The 21,747-nt window shown below is 41.2% G+C and overlaps 1 protein-coding gene across 1 annotated transcript in view; it reads left to right on the top strand.

Moving 5' to 3' along the window:
- The window catches only part of EIF1B (eukaryotic translation initiation factor 1B), a 90,503-nt gene extending 74,662 nt beyond the window's left edge, over positions 1-15,841 (top strand). The window contains exon 5 of the transcript XR_007707848.1: positions 15,245-15,841. The gene's annotated coding sequence lies outside the window, so the exon portion shown is untranslated. The remainder of the gene's footprint in view (positions 1-15,244) is intronic.
- The last annotated feature ends 5,906 nt before the right edge of the window (positions 15,842-21,747 follow it).

Genomic DNA, 21,747 nt, shown 5'->3' with positions numbered 1-21,747 from the left:
TAAGTCATGCTTTCTTTCACATTTCTAACAGTCCCCATGAGTTTGGATTTCTGTCCCCAATCTTATAACCTGGGTCACTCCCCAGGGAAAGTTGAATTAAATCGTAGAATCATGGGAGAGTTTGGGTTGGAAGGGATCTTTAAAGATCATTAGTTCCAACCCCCATGCTGTGGGCACAGACTCTTCCACTACATTAGCTTGCTCAAAGCCCCATCCAAAACATCTTCCTCTTGTGGCCTTGGAAACAGTCTCTCTCTGCTCCATTTTTCCATATTCTGTACAGGAATACTAGTGCTGAGCTAACCCACAGAGTTATAGGAAGAAAAAATGTGTTCATGACTGTGACGTGTCAGATAACGTTCTACAGAGTTAAGTATCCAAACAGTCTGGATTTTAGTTGATTAGAGAACATTTCATCATGGAAGCAACAGCGTTACTCAATTTTACAAGAGAGACTCTGAAGTGAAATCATCGTTTGTTTCTCCACTGCTCTTTTAAACAGATCCTTTTTCTGCCTTGCCTTAAGCAATGTCAGCAGTGACTAGTCATTGCTGTGACTTCATCTAACATATTAGCTAGTTTCTGCTTGGAGTATTAACCGTGCAATAGCAGCACCACAGACCTCACACACTGCAAGTCATCAGAAGCAATGAATAAACACTCAAGTGGTTTGTCTGTGCAGAACTTTGTGCCGTCACAACTCCTCAGCTATCCATACCAAGCCAGATGCATTTAAATCATGCTGGGTTTATGCACACTACCTATAGTCTGTACACCCCCAGTGACAGAAGTTGAAGATTAGTAAAAGCCAAATTCCATACTGATTTACATATTATGCAGTGCAACCAACAAGAAGAAATTGCCCTGTATTGTTTAATTTCAGTCCTCTGAACATAAGTGGAATGGACATGTTTGGGAATGAAAGAAAACATGTTTTGTTCCCCTGCCACTCTTCTAATTGGTAATTTGTGATACAAGTCACACAAGTAATGATAGATGTGGTTCTTTCCCCACATTCAATTTTCTTAGACAATAATTAGGGAAATAATAAACCAAATTCTACTTCAAGTTACACTTGGTGCAATCTCATTAGTTTGAATTATACTAAAGAACAAGTTCCTATAATACAGACACACTGCAAGCTAAGAATTGAGACCCAGGATTCTCAGGCACTATGGTTTTAATTTTTTTTTCCTCCAAGTGCTGTAGTTTGGAAGTAATTACTGTAACTCAGAAGTTTCTAGAAGAAATTAACTATTTGTTTCTGTTATAATTTTTCTATTTCTCCTATTTTCCTAAATATGGCATAGAATCACCTTCAGTTTCTATTTGCTTTCTTTCTCCCAGTGCTCCCATTTTGTCTTTTCATTTCTTTTCCCCATTTTCTTTTTCCGCTTCTCCTTCATCATTCCTGCCTTCACTGCTTCTCCCTTCAGATTCTGCTACTCAACCTGCTGTGCAACTGTAGCTTGTGCCGTTTTGGATTCAGCTTCTCAAAGATGAGAGGAGAGAAATTTCCAAGTGTAGGATTCATTTCATCCAGCTTCAGCTGCTGAAAAGCTGAGCCTATAGCCGATGATAATTTCAGAAATCTATTTGACACCCATGGAAGAGAAATGAGCACCTCTAATGAGTGATTTCTTCTATCACTAAAAAGACATATACTGAACTGCCTTCTGTATAACGCTGCTACTACTTCCTAATCTATACCAGATGCATAACGGACTTACCTAAGGGGTAAATATAGCTGAGATGGGTTCTCAAGCTGCTCACATATGACATAGAAAAGTGCTTGTCGTTTTGCATAGCTCTAAGAAAAAGAGAAACTGAAGCAGATCTCTCAACAGCTGATTGATTGCTGAGCACCACATAATAATGACACTAAAATGGAAATAGACAGATGGGTCAGTTTAAAATTTCCCATATCCAAATAAATCGCAAAAGGCATAAATTTCATTTCATTTCTACCTGCAGTGAAGGGGAAACCACCTAAAACACATATTTCTAGCAACAGTTGGATCTAGGATATTCTGTTCACTCACCCAGAGAAAAATAAGCACAAAATATATTAAAATGATTCTGCATTTATCCTTCTATACAGAAATGAAATTGGAGAAAAAATTGAAAAAAGAAGAGTCATTACGCAGAGACACTGAATCCCTAGGTTAGGACTAGATTGTTCATAACTGCGACAGTGTGTTCCCTTATAGAATTGGACCCCAAAAGAAGAACAAAAATAGACTTTTGACAAAGAAATTCAAATTGTGAAACAAAGGCATCAACCCAGTTCCAGAACAACCCTTAAGAAGGGTATATATGGTAGGCATAACAGAACATCCAAACTGCTACATGAGCTGAGAGGACACAAAGTGCTGACAGTTGGTCTTACGCACCCCTGATATTACTGCGTAGCTGGCATCAACTAAACACGCAGTATATGGTTGAGTGGAGATTGTTTGAAGGGCACTTTAAAATATTTACAAAGGCAAAACCTTCAGGAAGTTATTTTTCTCTACCCTCTTTCCAAAACTAAACAGATGGTGAATGTTTCTTAGCTAAATATGCTGCCAAACATTCTGGCAAAGTAGCCTGATACATCACAACTGATCTTTCTATTCTCCCCATGCGCTCTTCCACCAGATCCTGAAGAATGAAAGGCCAAAGGCAGCCTTGCTAGCTAACAGACAGCTTGAGGATGGAGCTTCCTGCACTACCCACACTTGGATGTACATTTTTTGTACCACAAATAAACTCTGTCTTGGGGCACACTAGAACAGATGCACACTAGAATTTGATACTGTTAAAGGAGAATGTAAAACAATGATTAACAGTATGCTCTACACTTAAGATTTTTTGGTTTTAGCATCCTGCCACCTTGGTTAAGAGGACACACAAATTAGAATAACCCAGGTCCCAAAGCTACAAACAGAACTATACAGCATTTACTACTGTGGGAAGTTCAACTGATGTTAAGATGATTTTTGCCTCGCAAACCTGCTGTCACAATGAGGACTGACAAGTATCTACCCAGGCACTGAATTTTGTGGTCCTATTGTGTTTTGTTTGTTTTTTCCTTCCCTCCTTCCTTCCTTCCTTCCTTCCTTCCTTCCTTCCTTCCTTCCTTTCTTCCTTTCTTTTTCTTTCTTTCCTTCTTTCCTTCCTTCTTTCTTTCTTTCTTTCTTTCTTTCTTTCTTTCTTTCTTTCTTTCTTTCTTTCTTTCTGCCTTTGTATTGGGTGTAGGTGGCCTGGTGTAGGCTGGTAGAGGCCAGGGGCTATCCACTTTGGACACAGCAATTTTCAGTTCCGATGGCTCTGTCACAGGACACAGCCCATCAGTGAACCTGGTGGCACCTCTGTGAAAACATATTTAAGAAAAGAGTGAGAAACTGCGCAGGGAACAGAGCTTCTGTTAGTGAAGAATTTTCCCATACAAAGCACCACGCAAGTCCTCGCCAGATATGAGTTAATGGCTAAAATGCTGGTACCACTTGCTGTTTCTCACTTCCAGGAAAGAACTGTCAGCAGGAATATGCTAAGAGGACTTTTCAGATAGTAACTTTCCCTGACAACTGGGGCAGAGATCTGCAGGCAGATTAGCAACACATTTTGTATTAACTTTCTACCCTGAGCCTGTGTATTGTGTGTGGTGCCCACTCATGCACCCAGAATCACCCTGCCTTTTTTTTCTTTGAAACGTGAGTTCACATGAGCAACAGAAAATTTTCAAATCCAAGACCCTGAAGTCAATGGACTTCAGCTGGCAGCACAGAAATTCAGTCAGAGGAAAGAAACCATAAGTTCTCTGCCTGGGCAGAAAATGAATAAAGTATTCCCTATGTTTCTTCTAGCAAGTTCACTAGATATCACAGTCCTGCCTTTGCTACTTGCATTCATTCAAACAGATTATGTGAAGGCTCAAATGAGTGCAATTTTTCACAAAGCTGTTGAGCAAATGCACCCTTGTTTTGGACCATAGCCCATCTGTTCTATACTCTTTACATAACGGCATTGCTGGTTATAAATCAACAGTGCTTAAAAGTAATTTAAAATCTGCTTGCATTCCCACCATCTACATCTTCAGATCAGTTTTATTACTTTTATAATTGCTATAACTGTATTTTTTCCTGTGAACCATAAGCCATACTACTACAGTTGGAAGTTTTTGAGACAGAGAAGGGTTTATTCTCCCCCACAGCCTTCATCACACTTTTTCCAGCATTCTGAATAAATGGTCAGCCTTTTGATCCTTCTGAGCTACTATAACAGTAAAAAAGGGGTGAAGATCTTCCTTCCTGGTCCCTCTGATTTGGTGCTGTCTGCAAACTTGACATTAGTTGCCTTCTTCAGGCTATTGATAAAGACACGAAAGGGGAAATGCCCCAATACAGACAACTGTGGTACTTGCTGCAGACACCAAGTAGAGTATGACACATTAAATACTACTCTTTGAGCTCAATTATCCAATCCCCTCCTTTTTTTTTTCTTTTTTTTTTTTTATCCTTCTCTTTGTCTGTTATATGGTACCTAAAAGTGTTTAGGTGTGGCGGGAAGCGAGAAGAGACAGAGAGAGCCCCAAGGCTTGCTTTCAGGTGTCTCAGCTATGGACGTGGGAAACATTCACCGTTGCTACATACTCTAGCAGCAATAGAGGTCTGTGGCCAGAAAGGACTGTTGGATCCTCTTAAACATGGTCCAGAGGACGTTTACATCTCTAATGCCATCCACCAGAAACAATGAGATTTGCAGAACAATAAAACCATATACAATGTGGGTGCAAGAGGCAGTGCATAATTTTTTCATTCAATTTGTCCTTCCCTTAATATGCATCATTGGAGTATGCCTTTGCTGAACAAGACTACAACACTGCCTTATCCAGAAAGTCATATTTGACACACTGCTGTAGCCAGAGGCCTTCAAATTAGCTAGGATAAAAAGAGCACCCTCCAGACATTTTGTCTTAAGGTAACTGTAAAAGATCCACACCCAGCATGACACCTGTTCATCTCCCTGGATATCAGGCTATCTGGAAGACTCAGTCTCATGACAGTTCTATCTCTCTCCCTAAGAACGATTTGTTATATATTTTTACTATTTTCATCTCAGTTATTATGCCTCTTGATTTCTAAGAGCAGGTGATGGACATTTGTTTAACATTCTGGTCAAGAGAAGTAGCCTTCTCATTTCAGTGGGAGCAGATGGCTCCAAAAGTGTTTTTTAACTAATTCTCTATAGATCTTACACAGTGATAAATCAGACATGTTAGCAAGTTGGATTCGTATGTTGATGGTTTAAGCATTTTGAGCGAAATCCTTACAAAGGTATAAATTAGAGCAGTTCCTTTAATGAATTTATGCTGGTAGAGCAGTCAGACTCCTTCATTGTCACATTGTAATATATTTCTAAATTGCTTACACCTGTTAGCAGTTAATGATAATCTTTGAATTGTTATTTTCTAGTTATGATCAATTCCCTATTAATCTGACACATTAATAGGCCCAACTACATGGATCAATCACCTTTAATTATTAAGCTGGGACCTTTCTGACACAAAGAGAAAAATTATATCCTTTATATAGAGACAGCTAGATCTAAGTGAAAACAGAATTATAGCCATCTTTTTCCAACCACCATTTTCTGCCATCTCAGAGCACCATCTTTACCTATTTCCTTACTTTTGTTTTTTTTAGTATGTGCCCCACTGCACAACCCGTTCACGCAGTGCACTCCACACCTTCCTCATCTGGGTCAGTCAGCACTGACCTCCTGCACCCACAAGCACAACTGCCTCTTGCCTTGCTGTGCTTGTGGCAGGTGTGTGATCAGCCTGGGAAAACAGTCTGAGGTTCTTCGTCTCCAAGTCTCTCAGTGCTGCCTCATTCCTTGATCACTGCAGAGTACTCATGCATGGCTGAGGAGTGCTGTGTATTGTTCACTTTAAAGCAAACAAAGCAAAGGTTTGCTAATTCAGTGCATTAGCTGCATTAACTCTTACAGCAGTATCAATAAGGAGCAGAATCTTTTGCATCTGTAAAGTGAAAGACTTTGAACCATACCTAAAATTAAGAAGAAAAAAGAGATCATCTAATAGATTGTGAGAAAAGTGAGGAATTTGATTGTTTTATTCCTGGGTTAAATTTATCCTTCCTGTCATTTTCTTGGCTCATGAAGAATTCATTGTGATCTGTGAAAGTCTGAGGCAAATAAGCCAAATTTCTGTGTCACAGTGGGGCCATACATGTATGCAGTCAGGCAAAGAGAAATCAAGATGCAAGCATATCTTGTGTAATTTGCAGTAAAGTATCTTTCTGGGAACCTTAATCATATTTGAAAGACTTGGAAACAAATCCACATGTAGTAGATATTTTTCTTTCTCAATCTTCTTGTAAATTGCTGGCTTAGAAACAGTTGAAAAGCAGTTAGATAGCTAAAGTATATTCTAAGTGTAAGTATATTCTAAGACTTTTTTAATTTAGAAATGTGATATATCATTAGACTACTAAGATTTCCAAAGATTCAATGGTAGCTGTGCAGGTGGTAGAAAATTAAGTGATTGGCAAATAAAAAGTTCAGAAAACTAGAGGGTTTAAAAATCTCAGAACATAACAAAATGACTTGACCAGAGTGTAAGCTATCTACCCACTGAAGAGATTTTTGAAAGATTAGTCTGAGGAAGAAAAGGCATAACAAGATTTAGTGTTGCAAAGTGATGGCATATCAGAGCAGAAGTGAAGGGTTAATTATGAACTGTGATGGCAATTATCCATTGGATTAATTTACTAAGGGATCTTAGTAGCAGCTATGGTGTCTATGGTGTCTACATAGCAGGTGTAGGTGTCTTTCTAACAGATGTACTACAGACTGGGCAGGAGCAGGTGGCTGAATGCAGAAGATGCTGCTGACATTCTTCATCCCGCACAGGGCCTTAGTCACAAGGTCGTTAGCTACAATTAGCTACAAATAGGGTACTGAGTGAACTGGTGGAGGAGCTGGCCAAGCCGCTTTCCATCATTTATCAGCAGTCCTGGCTATCAGGAGAGGACCCAGTCGACTGGCGGCTAGCAAATGTGACGCCCATCTACAAGAAGGGCCAGAGGATAGACCCAGGGAACTATAGGCCTGTTAGTTTGACCTCAGTGCCAGGGAAGCTCATGGAGCAGATTATCTTGAATGTCGTCATGAGGCACTTGAAGGGCAAGCAGGCGATCAGGCCCAGTCAGCATGGGTTTATGAAAGGTAGGTCCTGCTTGACGAACCTGATCTCCTTCTATAACCAAGTGACGCGCCTGGTGGATGAGGGGAAGGCTGTGGATGTGATCTACCTTGACTTCAGTAAGGCTTTTGACACTGTTTCCCACAACATTCTCCTCAAGAAACTGGCTGCTCGTGGCTTGGACTGGCGTACGCTTCGTTGGGTTAAAAACTGGCTGGATGGCCGGGCCCAAGAGTTGTGGTGAATGGAGTCAAATCCAGTTGGAGGCCAGTTACTAGTGGCATCCCCCAGGGCTCAGTGCTGGGGCCGGTCCTCTTTAATATCTTTATCGATGACCTGGACGAGGGGATCGAGTGCACCCTCAGTCAGTTTGCAGACGACACCAAGTTAGGTGCGTGTGTCGATCTGCTCGAGGGAAGGAAGGCTCTGCAGGAGGATCTGGATAGGCTGGACCGATGGGCTGAGGCCAACTCCATGAAGTTCAACAAGGCCAAGTGCCGGGTCCTGCATCTGGGGCACAACAACCCCAAGCAGCGCTACAGGCTGGGAGATGAGTGGTTGGAAAGCTGCTTGGCTGAGAAGGACCTGGGAGTATTGGTTGATAGTCGGCTGAATATGAGCCAGCAGTGTGCTCAGGTGGCCAAGAAGGCCAACAGCATCCTGGCTTGTATAAGAAACAGTGTGGCCAGCAGGACTAGGGAGGTGATTGTCCCCCTGTACTCGGCTCTGGTGAGGCTGCACCTCGAGTACTGTGTTCAGTTTTGGGCCCCTCGCTACAGGAAGGACATGGACGTGCTCGAGCGAGTCCAGAGAAAGGCGACCAAGCTGGTGAGGGGTCTGGAGAACAAGTCTTATGTGGAGCGGCTGAGGGAGCTGGGCTTGTTTAGCCTGGAGAAGAGGAGGCTCAGGGGTGACCTCATCACTCTCTATAGGTACCTTAAAGGAGGCTGTAGAGAGGTGGGGGTTGGTCTATTCTCCCACGTGCCTGGTGACAGGACGAGGGGGAATGGGCTCAAGTTGCGCCAGGGGAGGTTTAGGTTGGATATTAGGAAGAACTTCTTTACTGAAAGGGTTGTTAGGCATTGGAATGGACTGCCCAGGGAAGTGGTTGAGTCGCCATCCCTGGAGGTCTTTAAAAGACGTTTAGATGTAGAGCTTAGTGATATGGTTTAGTGGAGGTCTTGTTAGTGTTAGGACAGAGGTTGGACTAGATGATCTTGGAGGTCTCTTCCAACCTAGACGATTCTGTGATTCTGTAATTTTTCAAGCCATCCCCAAATCATTCTCACCCCAACAGGTGGGAAAGGGTCATATGCCCTCTGTTTACAGATGTTGAGAGGCAAAACTTTCCTGTCTAACCAGCAGGGCTTTCTCTGCCCACTTCCAATAGCTGCATTGTTTGGCTTTCAGGTGCCTCTTTAGTAGATAAGGCTTTTGCTTGCTTAAAAAGTCTCAGCACTCTGAGTTTAAGATAACACAGAAAATATACCATTTTTTCTGACCACTATTGGCTCTCCTTATGCCCCAAACCACTACCATCAGATTCCCATTCCACTTTCACAGCATTTTTGGGGAACTCTAAGAGAAGACAAAACTGAGCAGAGATCAGGAAAAAATGATAAAGTTAAAATCCTCCTCCGAGCACTTTTCATGGATTGGAAACCTGACAGCTGAAATTAGACTGAAGGTCAGTAACAGATTTGATACTCCCTAGCAAACAATTTCTACAGCAGATGACAGTACAGTTTCTAAGGTTTATCACATTAAATCTCCATTTTCATAAACACATCTGAATACAGAAATTAGATGAGCTAAAAATACTACAAAAAACAAGGATTATGAATGAAAGCAAAAGTGCTGCCAACAATTTAGTTAGCTTCAGTCATAAGACTGCCCTGGGTAACTGTCCTGTCTTACTCTCTGAGGTATCAACTCACTGAGAAGAGATGTTTTCATACATAAATGAGAACGTTTTCATACATAAATGAGAACATTTTCATACATAAATGCTCAAGCTGAGACTTAAAGAATGTTAAAAGCTGACTTTTTTTTTTCCTACACTTAGGCAAAACAATTCAGAACTATCTTACAAAAACAGAATAAATAATATAACATTGCAGATGGTTACAGTTTCACCAAAATAAACAGGTCAAAGTGGCAAAAAATTAGGAGAAACCCACTGGATAGATGCATCAGTACTGCCAATAGAATAAGTCCCTAGAGCAGATATTTCATATTAGAGAAATACTATTTTCATGCATGTGTTAGTATTTTCAAGATATGTTTATATGCTTCAATTACGCAGAATATAATGGTAAACCAATAAAGTTTGGTTGTGTGCTGTTTTTGTTTCTGTTGGTGGTGGTGATTTTAATTATACGTGGCTTCTAAATTATATGACAGAACTGCCTGCAAAATGCTGGGGTCAAAATTCTGAGGTCTATTCATTGTCCATTGCAGAAGGAAAATTAAGATAGATTTTACAACAATTTGTAAAATACATAAAGTGAATTGCAACCATAGAGAGCCTTGAGAATGACTGGTCTGTGAAGATGAGTTTTGGACTTACATGTAATTTTTTTACTCCATATTCTTTAGAAGGAGCTTGTCACCTAAGACGGAGTAAGAAACTCTGCTGACTTGCAAATTCTAAGAAAAAAACTTGCATTTCTGTTATTTATTTATCCAGTTCCTAGTATAATAGATGCTTACTCACTAAGGTGTTTTTAAGTGGCACAATAAGGCAAAGGAAAGATGAGATAATAAAACCTTGTAACTCACACTACAGTGAGTTAATGATGCCATGTACCATGAGCAACTAGGCTGTGAAATGACATGCTTCATGGTTGCTAGGCCAAAAACCTTGAATTTAGATGCTGTAGCATCTTTCCTAAGTTCTGCCACTAACTCACTACGTGTGCCTAGACATGTTACCTCTTAGCTGTCTTTCAAGTAATTAATTATAAAGTGAAACTAGTGTCACTTATTAAAATTTTAGCTGCACAGAGGAACATCAGATCAGAAAGGTGCTGCTAGAATTATTTTTCCACTTTTTCCAGCAGTGGAGACTTACAAATGAACAAATGTGAAATATGATATGATATACCTGTACAGTACATATTTAATTGATTTAATAACACTTTTGTAAAAAGTGCACTCACTCTCCCTTTTATTTTATTTTATTTTATTTATTTTATTTCATTTTATTTTAGTTCTGTCATATAGAAAAATCCTGTAACTGGAAGTGTCCATGAGGAAATACAGAAAGAGCAGTCCTGAAGGCCTTCCTACTACGTCTACAATATTGCCAAAGAGAGATTTGAGTCAAATTTCAGTGTACAGTCATTTGTGCACTGTAAAGCATTTATTTACTATTAAATATACATATCTTGACTAGCTTGCCAGGTATAAGAAATCTACCAAATGACTATAAAAGAAAGACCACATATAAATAAGCACTTTCTAGGTGGTATCTGAATTTAAAATTGAGAAGTACTTGTGTCAAGGAATCTGATTTTTGTATAGGTAATAAATAAACTAAAGACAATGGAATTCCCCAGGGAAAATGGCCTTTCATTTTTTTCAGAAGGCCACAACAAGAAGAGCACAGTTGCACCTGAGCTGTGCATTCCTTCCATGTCACTATTTATCTCCCTCCATAACTAAAGCTCGGTTATGGCATGCGGGACAACACTCAGGAACAGAGTCTGAGCTACAAAAAATCAGAATATTTCCACTGATTTAATGATGCTATCTTAATTAGGCAGGTTAATGTTTTGGACTTTGGGATTCTTTTAATTGCTTTGGGAGCCAGCAAAGATTTGGCCTGCACAATAAATATGAAATCTTCCTCTGAGGAGCCTGTCAAAAGTTGAAAGCTGATGGCTGTTCTTTATTTTCCATGCACTCTTTACATTGTCTGCAACAAAGATTAGATTCCCTCTTAACATGTTTCCCTGAAGAACAGTGCTTTCACATAACCCGGAACCATTAATGAAGCAGTTGGGATTCATTTGGAACAATTTACAGCCTTTTCTTCACGTTTATCCGTGTGAGAAGCAGCAATAACAGTACTAGTAGTGATGTGAAGGCTTACATCCTGTTTACAATATATATTTATTTAGAGTAGAGTAGAGTAGAGTAGAACAGAACAGGATGGTACAACTCCGTTGGAAGGGAGCTACAAAAATCATTAAATCCAACTACCTGACCACTTCAGAACTAACCAAAAGTTAAAGCGTATTAAGGAAGACATTAACACGACTTCGTGCTGTTCCCATGTGTCCTACCATTGGTTACTGGGGAGCAGAGACTGGCACCTCCCTCTGCACTTCCCCTCCTCAGGAAGTTGTAGAGAGCAATGAGGTCACTTCTGAGTGTCCTCTTCTCCAGATTAGACAACCCAAGTGCCCTCACAGCCTCTCCTCACAGGACACGCCTTCCAGTCCTTTTACCAGCTTTTTTGCCTTCACTTTATTGCTTTCTATAAATTATTTGAATAGTTGTGGTGGTTTTACTTGGGTGGGCAGCCAAGCTCCACCACAACTGCTTTCTCACTCCCCCTCCTCAAAGAGGAATGGAGAGAAAATACGATGAAGAGGGCTCAAGGGTTGAGATAAGGACGAGGAGATCGCGCAGTAATTATCGTGACAGGCAAAACAGACTCAGCGTAGGGAGATAGTAAGATTTATTACCTATTACTAACAAGCTAGAGAAGTGAGAAACAAAGGAAAGAAACCAAAAGCACCTTCCCCCCCATCCACCCTCTTCCACCTCCTCCCCCCGAGCGGCGCAGGGGAACGGGGGAATGGGGGTTATGGTCAGTCTATAGCACTTCTTCGCCACCGCTCCTTCTTAGTCACTCTCGTCCCCTATGCTGTGAGGTCCCTCCCACGGGATGCAGTCCTTGCTGAACTGATCCGGCATGGGCTGCCCACAGGCAGCAGCTCTTCAGGAACTGCTCCAGCTATGGGTCCATACCATGGGGTCCATCCCTCAGGAGCAAACTGCTCCAACCTGGATCCCCCACAGGCAGCAGCTCCTGCCAGCTCACCTGCTCCTGCGTGGTCTCCTCTCCACGGGCTACAGGTCCAGGCCAGAATCTGCTCCAGCGGGGGTCTTCCACAGGCCGCAGCCTCCATCAATGCAGGTCCACCTGCTCCCCCATGGTCTCCTCCACCGGCTGCAGGGTGGAACCCTGCTCCACCATGGTACTCCATGGGCTGCAGGGGGACAGCCTGCTTCACCATGGTCCTCACCACAGGCCACAGGGGACTTCTGCTCTGGCGCCTGGAGCACCTCTCCCCCTTCTTCTTCACTGACCTTGGCACCTGCAAGGCTGTTCCTCACTCCTCTCTCTCCCAGCTGCTGTGTGGCGCAGCATGTTTTTTTTTTCCTGACTTAAATATGCTCTCACAGAGGCGCAAAACAACATCACTTATTGGCTCAGCTCTGGTCAGCAGTGGGGCCCTTATGAAACATGGGGCAGCTTCTAGATCCTTCTCACAGAAGCTACCCCTATGGCCCCCTGCTACCAAAACCTTGCCACGTAAACCCACTACAGTAGTTCTGGAAGAATGCTAACATTGTCTGACCAAGCCCTTTATGTAGGCCCAACCCACTCATTTCTCAAATTACGGACTGAGAAAAATATTGGTTTTTTTTGTTTGTTTGTTTTTTAATTAACAGTTTAGACCAGTTCCATATATGCCAGTATTGTTTACAGACATCTGCATCGTTAGCTTCCCAGCGATTTTGTATAGAAGACAGCTATCTGGAACAAAAGTAGAAGATAATCCCTGCCTCACAGACCAACTCGTAATTACATTTAACAAGGATGATGGTTGGCTAGATGAACAAACACTTAGACGGATTTTGAATAATTACCTATAAAACTACCACTGAATTTTTCAAAACAAAGTAAGAAGAGTTGGAATTCCAATCCTAATGAAAATCATTGGAGTGTAAGGTCAGCTTTCCAAAAGATTTAAGCACAGGTTACTGGCCAAGTTCACAACACAGACACCACTGATATTACAGCACTTATAAACATTGCTGCTGTACAGCTAATGAATTGCTCCAAAACCAGCAGCTCTGACTGAAGTCCCAGAAGCCTTGAAACAAAATAAGCCTTCTGCAGCTTGAAATGAAGACTTTGAGCTCATCAAGAGTAGGTAGGAGCAATGCAGACCTTGACAAGGGGACCTAATCCCACACATCTTCTGAACAAACCTCAGGCCTGGCACCAGTCAGATCTCACTACAGAAGTGTGAGTAGGCAGAGCAGGGCACCACAACATCCACACAAAATCCTACTGCTCTGAGATGGTGGAGAGAGAGGTATGACTGCTAGAAAATGGGGTTCTTCCACAGTTCACTAGTAAAAGCCTAATCTTTGCTTAAGCCTAATCTTTGCTTAATCTTTGCTTGAGAAGCATCATCACCAGGCATTAAAAAAAAAAAAAAAGATCATTTACTGTACCTCACCCTGCATTGTCAGATAGCTCTAGTAACTTCTTGCTTCACCTTTTCTCCACAGTTTACTTCCCAAGGGCACTGAGAAGAAAAGACCTGACAGTTCCAGGTCTGAAAATCCTCAGAACTAGCAGGCTGCTCTGAAAAGCCTGGGCCAGAGTTTCCAAATCCCATGTGCTCTGTAAAAATACCTATTTCTTCCTACCACTAAAAGAAAAGGACAAATTCCTCAGGCTGAAGCACATTAGAAGTGCTCAGAGGCAGGAGGAAGAGCAGTACTGACTGAGCTGATGACAGGCTGTCCTCTCACGTTGCCACTTCACATGAAGCAGCAGCTAGAGGAGCCATGGAGCAGCTGGCCAAATAGCTGGATCGAAAAGATGTTATAGGGTGATTCCAATTTGGAGAAAAGAACATCTGTGCCTTGGGGATAGAGGAGCCAGGAAAGTCTTGGTTCTGCAAATGTTTAGTCACTCATTTACATGTACTTTCCTGAGAAGAGCATTTGATTTAATGGTGTTGAGCAGGGGGATATACAAACCACTGCTCTCATCCATCTTAAAAAAGTAACTCCTGACTTATTTTCCTACAACTGAACAGTGCAAGGAGAGTCAGCAAAGCAACCTTGCACTCCTCACTTGCCTATACAATACACAACTGCGTGCCCCAGAACTGAGCCTAGAACATTTATTAGGTGTCAAAAGAGAAGCAGGTCTATGAAAACAATGTGTTCTGTAGCATAGGCAATTGAGCAGTTCATCTCTCCCACTTCATGAGAAATAAAGGAGTCTTCTATGGTCATTAATTAATAGGTAAAATCTTAGAATCATAGGCATGTGTCTGATTTTATTACTCCAAATAAGTGCCTCCTACATGTCTTCCCCCATGGGTTCTAGCCTATAGATGTACAATTCCCCCTACAGTTAATTAAAAATGAGTTTTGATAATGTACAGTGACTGCATAAATAGATTGAACAGAGCTTTCTCAATCGTCTTTCAGATGGAGAGGTATAATTTTGCTGCTGTTTTCTAAACAACCCACTTTCAGGACCCACTGGCATATAAACTTTGCGAATATGAGAACTACTAAGCACTGCCTTACCTTTGAGATACTTGGTCCAAACTTGGCTGTTACCAGGAGCATTCATGGTCTATCCTGTTGACAACAGCCCAAGCTATTGAATTCTAAAAAATGTAATAAAGGTCTCAATGACCACCTAGTCATTTATTATAGACAGGAATACAAGTCTGAGCCCTCTCTTAATAAAAACTTGTCATGGTGATGAGACAGAGAAGGAAGAAGCCAAAATACCTGCAACTTGTTTCTGATAAGAAAGCAAGACCCAAATTAATTTTGGTAGCTGGCTGTTTGAAAAACATTGTTGATAATGCAGAGATGTCCGGACAGTAGAAACTTCTGGGCACAACTGCAGTATTATTAGTTCACAATGCTCCTTGCTTAGCGGGCCATGCAGAGCATTGACACAGTGGGTACGGCTGTGGGAGGGTTCCTGGAAATGCAGTGATTTTTCATACATCTACTTTGTTTTTTCCTCCTTAGTAGGGTGACATGGCAGATTTGAAGACTGACAGAAGGAAAACTGAGGCCCAGGCCCTTTTGCATCTTCAACCATGTGCTCCTTTACTAGCTATTCTCAGCAGCTTTCATACTATGACAGAGCCTTCTGCAGAAACTGAAGCCACCTTCCCCAAGCAGAATCTTTATGAGAAGACAAACAGCATAAAATAGCTTGCTGTTCCCTCAAACTGAAAGGAGACCTCTCTCTTTTTCTCTGTGGAGAGAATAAAATGATTTCATGATGGAAGAGATGAGGATGAAGAAAAAGGCTTGAAGATAAACAATGGACAGCTGTTTTAATATATTAAGTTCAAAACAGTGCTACATCTTGCACAGCTCTTCACTGTCTTTAGTAGCACAGCATGCCATTGTGCATTGACTACCTCCTAGCTTGAATGTCTACTCTGGTGGACAACCAAGACCATTTTGAGGACTGGGATTTAGAAAAAAAAAACAGCACTCAAGTGCTTCCAAAGAACTTGATCACCATTGATTATCCTTGCAATTATTGCTGCAAATGAGCAGAAACACTTGAAAAATACATAAATAAAGCTTAAAAATAAACAAACAAACAAACACAAAACTTTCCATTTCAAATTGCATTTCATCTTAACAGCTACATTGCTGTTAACAGATATACCCAAGACCTCTGGTATACCAGAACTTGTTTTATTAGATCATATAACCTGTTGTTTACTTAGCTGACTGAACACAGCTTTAGAGACGTTTTCAAATACTTATAGAGGAGGGAGAAAAAAATCTTTTCTTTCTTAGATACATTGATCATCAGGACACCCTAATTTGTTTAACTTTTTCACTTGGTGTTAACAACAATTTAGCCCCCAACTCAAGCCAAACAGTGTAGTTACCTTGGGCAGTGTGAATAATAATAAAACTATCTGCATGTTTGGCCTTGAAAAAGACATATCTTTATTTGTGTCACCCCTTCTGCTATCTTGCCTACACTGTCTAATTCACACCCACATTATGTTGCTGTCCTAGTGATGTGCTTGGAAGCCAGTTCATTAGAGAGTGGGTAGAAAAACAACATGAAGACTCTGCAGCTGAACAAAGTTCCCCTGCTGCAGAAGTGGAAAAACAGGTTGCCCTTCACTCACCAGCAGTCCTATCAAGAGGTGAACTGCATGAGCACATAGTTCCAGAAGAAGGGGCTGAAGTTGTTGCAGAAGTTCAATTTCTTTTCATTACATTTGACAAAGTGCATACAGAAAAAGTTACACAATTTGATGACATGACCAGTTGAAAATTTTCTGTTTGGGTCATGTTATATTTAACACAACTACGATTAGCAGCATCAATAAATTGGTAGGCCATTTTTCAACAATTTAGAGGTGGTCTTGCAGGCTTTGAGGATGCTAACTGAAATATACCAGCTGGATTCCTACCTGAAATAGTGTTTCCTTTTTTTTTCCTCATCTGTGCTTTATTGCAAATTGAATGCCAGCCTAATGGTTTGTCAGGTCACACTGTCCTGCCGCAAGAGGCATTGAATTTTGATTTGCATTCCATCGTGACAGTGAGTTCACCATCTTCTCTTTCTGAAAAGATCTGCAAAATTCACAGCTCAGTGTGTTGCTATTTTTGTTATGATTTTATCTGGTTACTGTGAGTTTTTCCTCCTCTTCCAGAAAGGGAGACATTTTGCTAACGCATCTTTGCTCTTGGTTTTTGCTGAGCTCAGCACTCTTGCTGCAAGGCCCAATTTAGCTCTTTGAAAAATTAATGGACATAGTCTAATTTCTACTGATTCTTATAGAAGAAAAGCTAGAGCCACATGTTTAAAAAAATAAAAATTAAAAAAAAAATCCTGTCAGCCTTAGTGGAACAGGTTCTTAAGAGAACAGCTCCACTTTGTCATCTCTGTTACAGAATCCCAGAAATGACAATGGTAACATGAACTCTATATTTAATAGTGGTGATGATGAAGATTACTGGACAAAATGTCCAGCATACAACTTAACAAAAACATCAAATGATGGGTGAGCAATTGGCTGGCAGGCAGGGCTCAAAGGGTTGTGCTAAATGGGGCCACATCAGGCTGGCAGATGGTCACTAGTGGGGTCCCTCAAGGCTCCATTTTAGGGCCAGTCCTCTTCAATGTTTTTATAAATGATTTGGATGTAGGACTAGAAGGTGTTTTGAGCAAATTTGCCAACAACACCAAACTTGGAGGAGTTGTGGACTCGGATGAGGGTTGAAAGGCCTTGCAGAGAGATCTGGACAGATTGGAGAGCTGGGCAATCACCAACCACATGAAGTTAAACAAAAGCAAGTGCCAGGTCCTGCACCTCGGATGGGGCAACCCTGGCTGTATGTATAGACTGGATGACGAGATGCTGGAGAGCAGCCCCGCAGAGAGGGATCTGGGGGTTGTGGTTGACAGCAAGTTGAATATGAGCCAGCACTGTGCCCTGGCAGCCAGGAGGGCCAACCGCATCCTGGGGTGCATCAAGCACGGCATTGCTAGTCAGTCGAGGGAAGTGATTGTCCCGCTCTACTCTGCGCTGGTGCGGCCTCACCTCGAGTACTGTGTGCACTTCTGGGCACCACAGTACAGAAAGGACATTAAACTGTTGGAGAGCGTCCAGAGGAGGGTGACGAAGATGGTGAAGGGCCTAGAGGGGAAGACATATGAGGAGTGGCTGAGGTCACTGGGCCTGTTCAGCCTGGAGAAGAGGAGGCTGAGGGGGGACCTTATCGCAGTCTACAACTTCCTCACGAGGGGGAGTGGAGGGGCAGGTGACCTATTCTCCGTAAACACCAGTGATAGGACCCACGGGAACAGTGTTAAGCTGAGGCAGGGGAAGTTTAGGCTGGACATCAGGAAGAGGTTCTTCACCGAAAGGGTGGTTGCACACTGGAACAGGCTCCCCAGTGAAGCAGTCACTGCACCAAGCCTGTCTGAATTTAAGAAGCAATTGGACTGTGCACTTATTCACACGGTCTAAGCTTTTGGGTAGACCTGTGCGGTGCCAGGAGTTGGACTTGATGATCCTTATGGGTCCCTTCCAACTCGGGATATTCAATGATTCTATGATTCTATGTGTACTTCTACTTCCTCCTCCTTATAAAGCACTAGCTTAAGAATAGTAAACTTCTTTGAACTCTTCATTTCAACTAAGTGGCGTTCAGAGGTACTTGCTCAAACTTTACTTAAAAGCCATAGAGCTACTCTACTTTCCACTCTCCTGATGTGATACGTGAAGTGGGATTTCAGAGCCCCATACAGCTGCAGAAGGCAAGTTTTAAGTTCATGTTTCCAAAACTTTTCATAGTGTTCCCAGTAGCATAAATACAACTATATTGTTGTAATGGATACTGGTGTGAAATCTGCACAAATTATTCAGAAATAAATAGGATGCATAAAAATTACAAGTATTTGATTTGTTCCTATCAAATAAGTTCAATATTTTTAAAGCTTTAAAAATGTAGCCCTTCATCTTGCCACTTCCTTGTCACCTACTATAAGCTTCTTCCCATTTGTTAGCTCTCAGTCTACTTGGAGTCAAAACACTCAGAGCTTGCAATCCTACAAAATAAGCTGATTTTAGGATTCTTTCCCCTTGACTGAGTTGTAAAACACCAATGGATATTAGGTAGTGCATAAAGCAAGAAGAAAGAATAGGATGTAATCCGTGGTAGGTTCTTGTTTTACAAGCTGAAGAGCTGCTAAAAAAAGATAAAGGTTCTTTTCACTCTCTTTATATCATTTTCCTGCTGGGCTTTTTCTTTAACTTTCACATGTGGTATCATTTCATGAAATTTCACTTAGGAAAGTTTTTCAGCAACTCTTTTAACTTCTAGTTCCAAAGCAAGTACAAACCCTTGCTTTCTAGCATTTCTGTGCCAGTTGAAGGAAAATAGTGCTGTGTTTTCTCATCTCCTTCTCTCCTCACCTCCTGTTACCATCCAAGTAGACTGCAGTTGAATTACCATACTCTAATGAACATCAAGGCAAGCAATGAGTCACTGGTTTTAATTGCCACTGGTTAAAAAAAATAAAAATAATCTTATTCAGAAGTGAATTTTACTTATCCCATCTGATGTTGTATATTCCTTTTTTCTTGTCACTTTATTCTGCTGTTTTGAACCTCCTTGACTGCCTTAGGGAAAATAAAGGTGGTCCCTGTGGCTCTGGAGCATATCCTTGTACAGCTAATCAAGCAGAATAATCACATTATCTATAGTGCAATATTAAACAGGATCGTTAGTCATAATCAGTTGGATCATTAGTAGCTAAGAGGGGTAACCATTTAGTTTACTGGGTCATAAGTTCAGTGGGTCATAAGATTAAACTATTCATACTAACAAAACCGGAGGCAACTATTCAGGGAAACAAATGATTTTCTTAAGTGAATGAGCTGAACATCAGAGAAGCCAAACTGTTTCATTTTCATTCATCCAAAGACTATATGAATCTAAAACAAATAAACACAACCAGGGCCACACTGAAAAGAAACAGACAAGCAAATGATTGTAAGCAGAAAAGAACCAAGGCATTATTACACTATGTGACAGTGGCGTAATCTCACAGGGAAGTTGACATACCAATCAGAGAAAAAGCAGCAAAGCAGGTCAGAAAGATTAACTGCATGGTTGTGTTACTATACACTGAAGGGTTCCTCTAAATCAAAGTGTAATGTAATATTACACAGTTAAGACATCCTCACAGCCTCAGGTCTCTTCATGCTTCTGTTTGCCATCCTTACTATCTAAGTGGCTCTTGCAAAATGATAAAAGTTATGGAGTTATGCATCTGTTAAAAAGCATATGCTCACCCCTGTCATGATAAGATTTGTCTCTGTGCACGCCAAACAAAGGTATGTATTTAACAACTGGGCACAATGGTTATATAAATCAGGAAAGAATTTGGGAAGAGTTAGAAAGAGAATGTTGGAGTCTCCTACACTACAGGTGATTTCCAAACTGGCAGAAATGGGATGAGGGAAGTCCCACAAGGACCGAGCCTGAGACTCAGGATTGCAGTGAATAATAGAATCATGGAACGGCTTGGGTTGGAAGGGACCTTAAAGATCATCTAGTTCCAACCCCCCTGCCATAGGCAGGGATGCCACTGTGATCTGGATTAGATTGCCCAGGGTTTCATCTAACCTGGTCTTGAATACCTCCAGGGATGGGGCATCCACAGCTTCTCTGGACAACCTTTTCCAGTGCCTCACCACTCTCTGGGTGAAGAATTCCCTCCTAACATCTAATCTAAAGCTCCCCTCTTTTAGTTTTTAGTTTATAACCATTCCTCTTTGTCCTGTCACTATCTGCCCAAGTAAAAAGTCGTTCTCCATCTTTCTTAGAAACCTCCTTTAAATAATGAAAAGTATTTAAAAATTACATTTTTAAATGTAATTAAAGAAAAATACATTTGGATTAATGGATATTTTTATCTGTCTCGTACTGCAAATTGTCGTTTCTTGCTGGCTGTCTCTCCGATACCTTACTCAGCTAGCTTTAGCTCTTATTCACCTTCTATATACAAGTTCTTATTCACAAACATACATTTAACTCATCCAAACATTAGCGTGAGAGTTGATAGAATTACTCTCTTCATTAAGAATGATATGTGCGTCAGTACCGTAGGTCTCAAGACTTAAAGGCCAAAGGGAACTTTATAAGTAGTCTGAATGATTGACCACACAACAACATAATTGTCCAGAAGAAAATGTAAGAACAGACATTTCAGGTATATTCAAAGTCTGATCCTAAAACACTACCTCCAATGCTGCCCCACTGTGAATATCCAGGGAGAAATACAAGAACCAGACAAGTATAAAATTGCTAGCTGTTCCTGTATTAGTCTACCACTGAGATTGTGACTTGCTTGTAAACCTTGCAATTTGAAGTGAAGGGCTACCTCCACCTAATGCATGGTGCCATGATATCACTTACAATTCTGGTATCGTGACTTTGAATTTGAGAGCATTTTTTCCAGGTACGCCCACAGAACCAATACTTAGCAATGTCATACGCTGTTTTTTCTCTCAAACCTGTCCTCTGGCCATAAGAAGGACTGAGTTAACAAGGGTCTAAATCTCCAGTAACTAAATCCTGGAGGTTTATGAAAAACATGGTGTTTAAATTAGGAAAGAATGTTAACTTAAATGAGAAAAGCAAAATAAAATGAGAAATGGTTTTCTGGTATGTGAAGAAGTTGGTATAAAAGATCTTAGATCTCTAAAGATCTCTTGATATCTTATGAGAAGCAGCTAAGGGAACTGGGGCTATCTAGCCTGGAGAAAATGAGGTTCAGGGGATACCTTATCGCTCTCTACAACTACCTCAAAGGAGGTTGTAAGCAAGGTGGGGATCAGTCTCTTCTCTGAAGCAACAAGTGATAGGAAATGGCCTCAAGCTGTGCTAGGGGAGGTTTAGGTTGGATATTAGGAAAAATTTCTTCACTGAAAGGGTTGTGAGGCATTGAACAGGCTGCCCAGGGAAATGGTTGAGTC

This window comes from Cygnus atratus, chromosome 2 (assembly GCF_013377495.2).
Source record: "Cygnus atratus isolate AKBS03 ecotype Queensland, Australia chromosome 2, CAtr_DNAZoo_HiC_assembly, whole genome shotgun sequence".
NCBI classification, from domain to species: Eukaryota; Metazoa; Chordata; class Aves; order Anseriformes; family Anatidae; genus Cygnus; species Cygnus atratus.
Note: the sequence above shows the minus strand (reverse complement) of the source record. Positions and strands in the feature narration are given on the sequence as shown.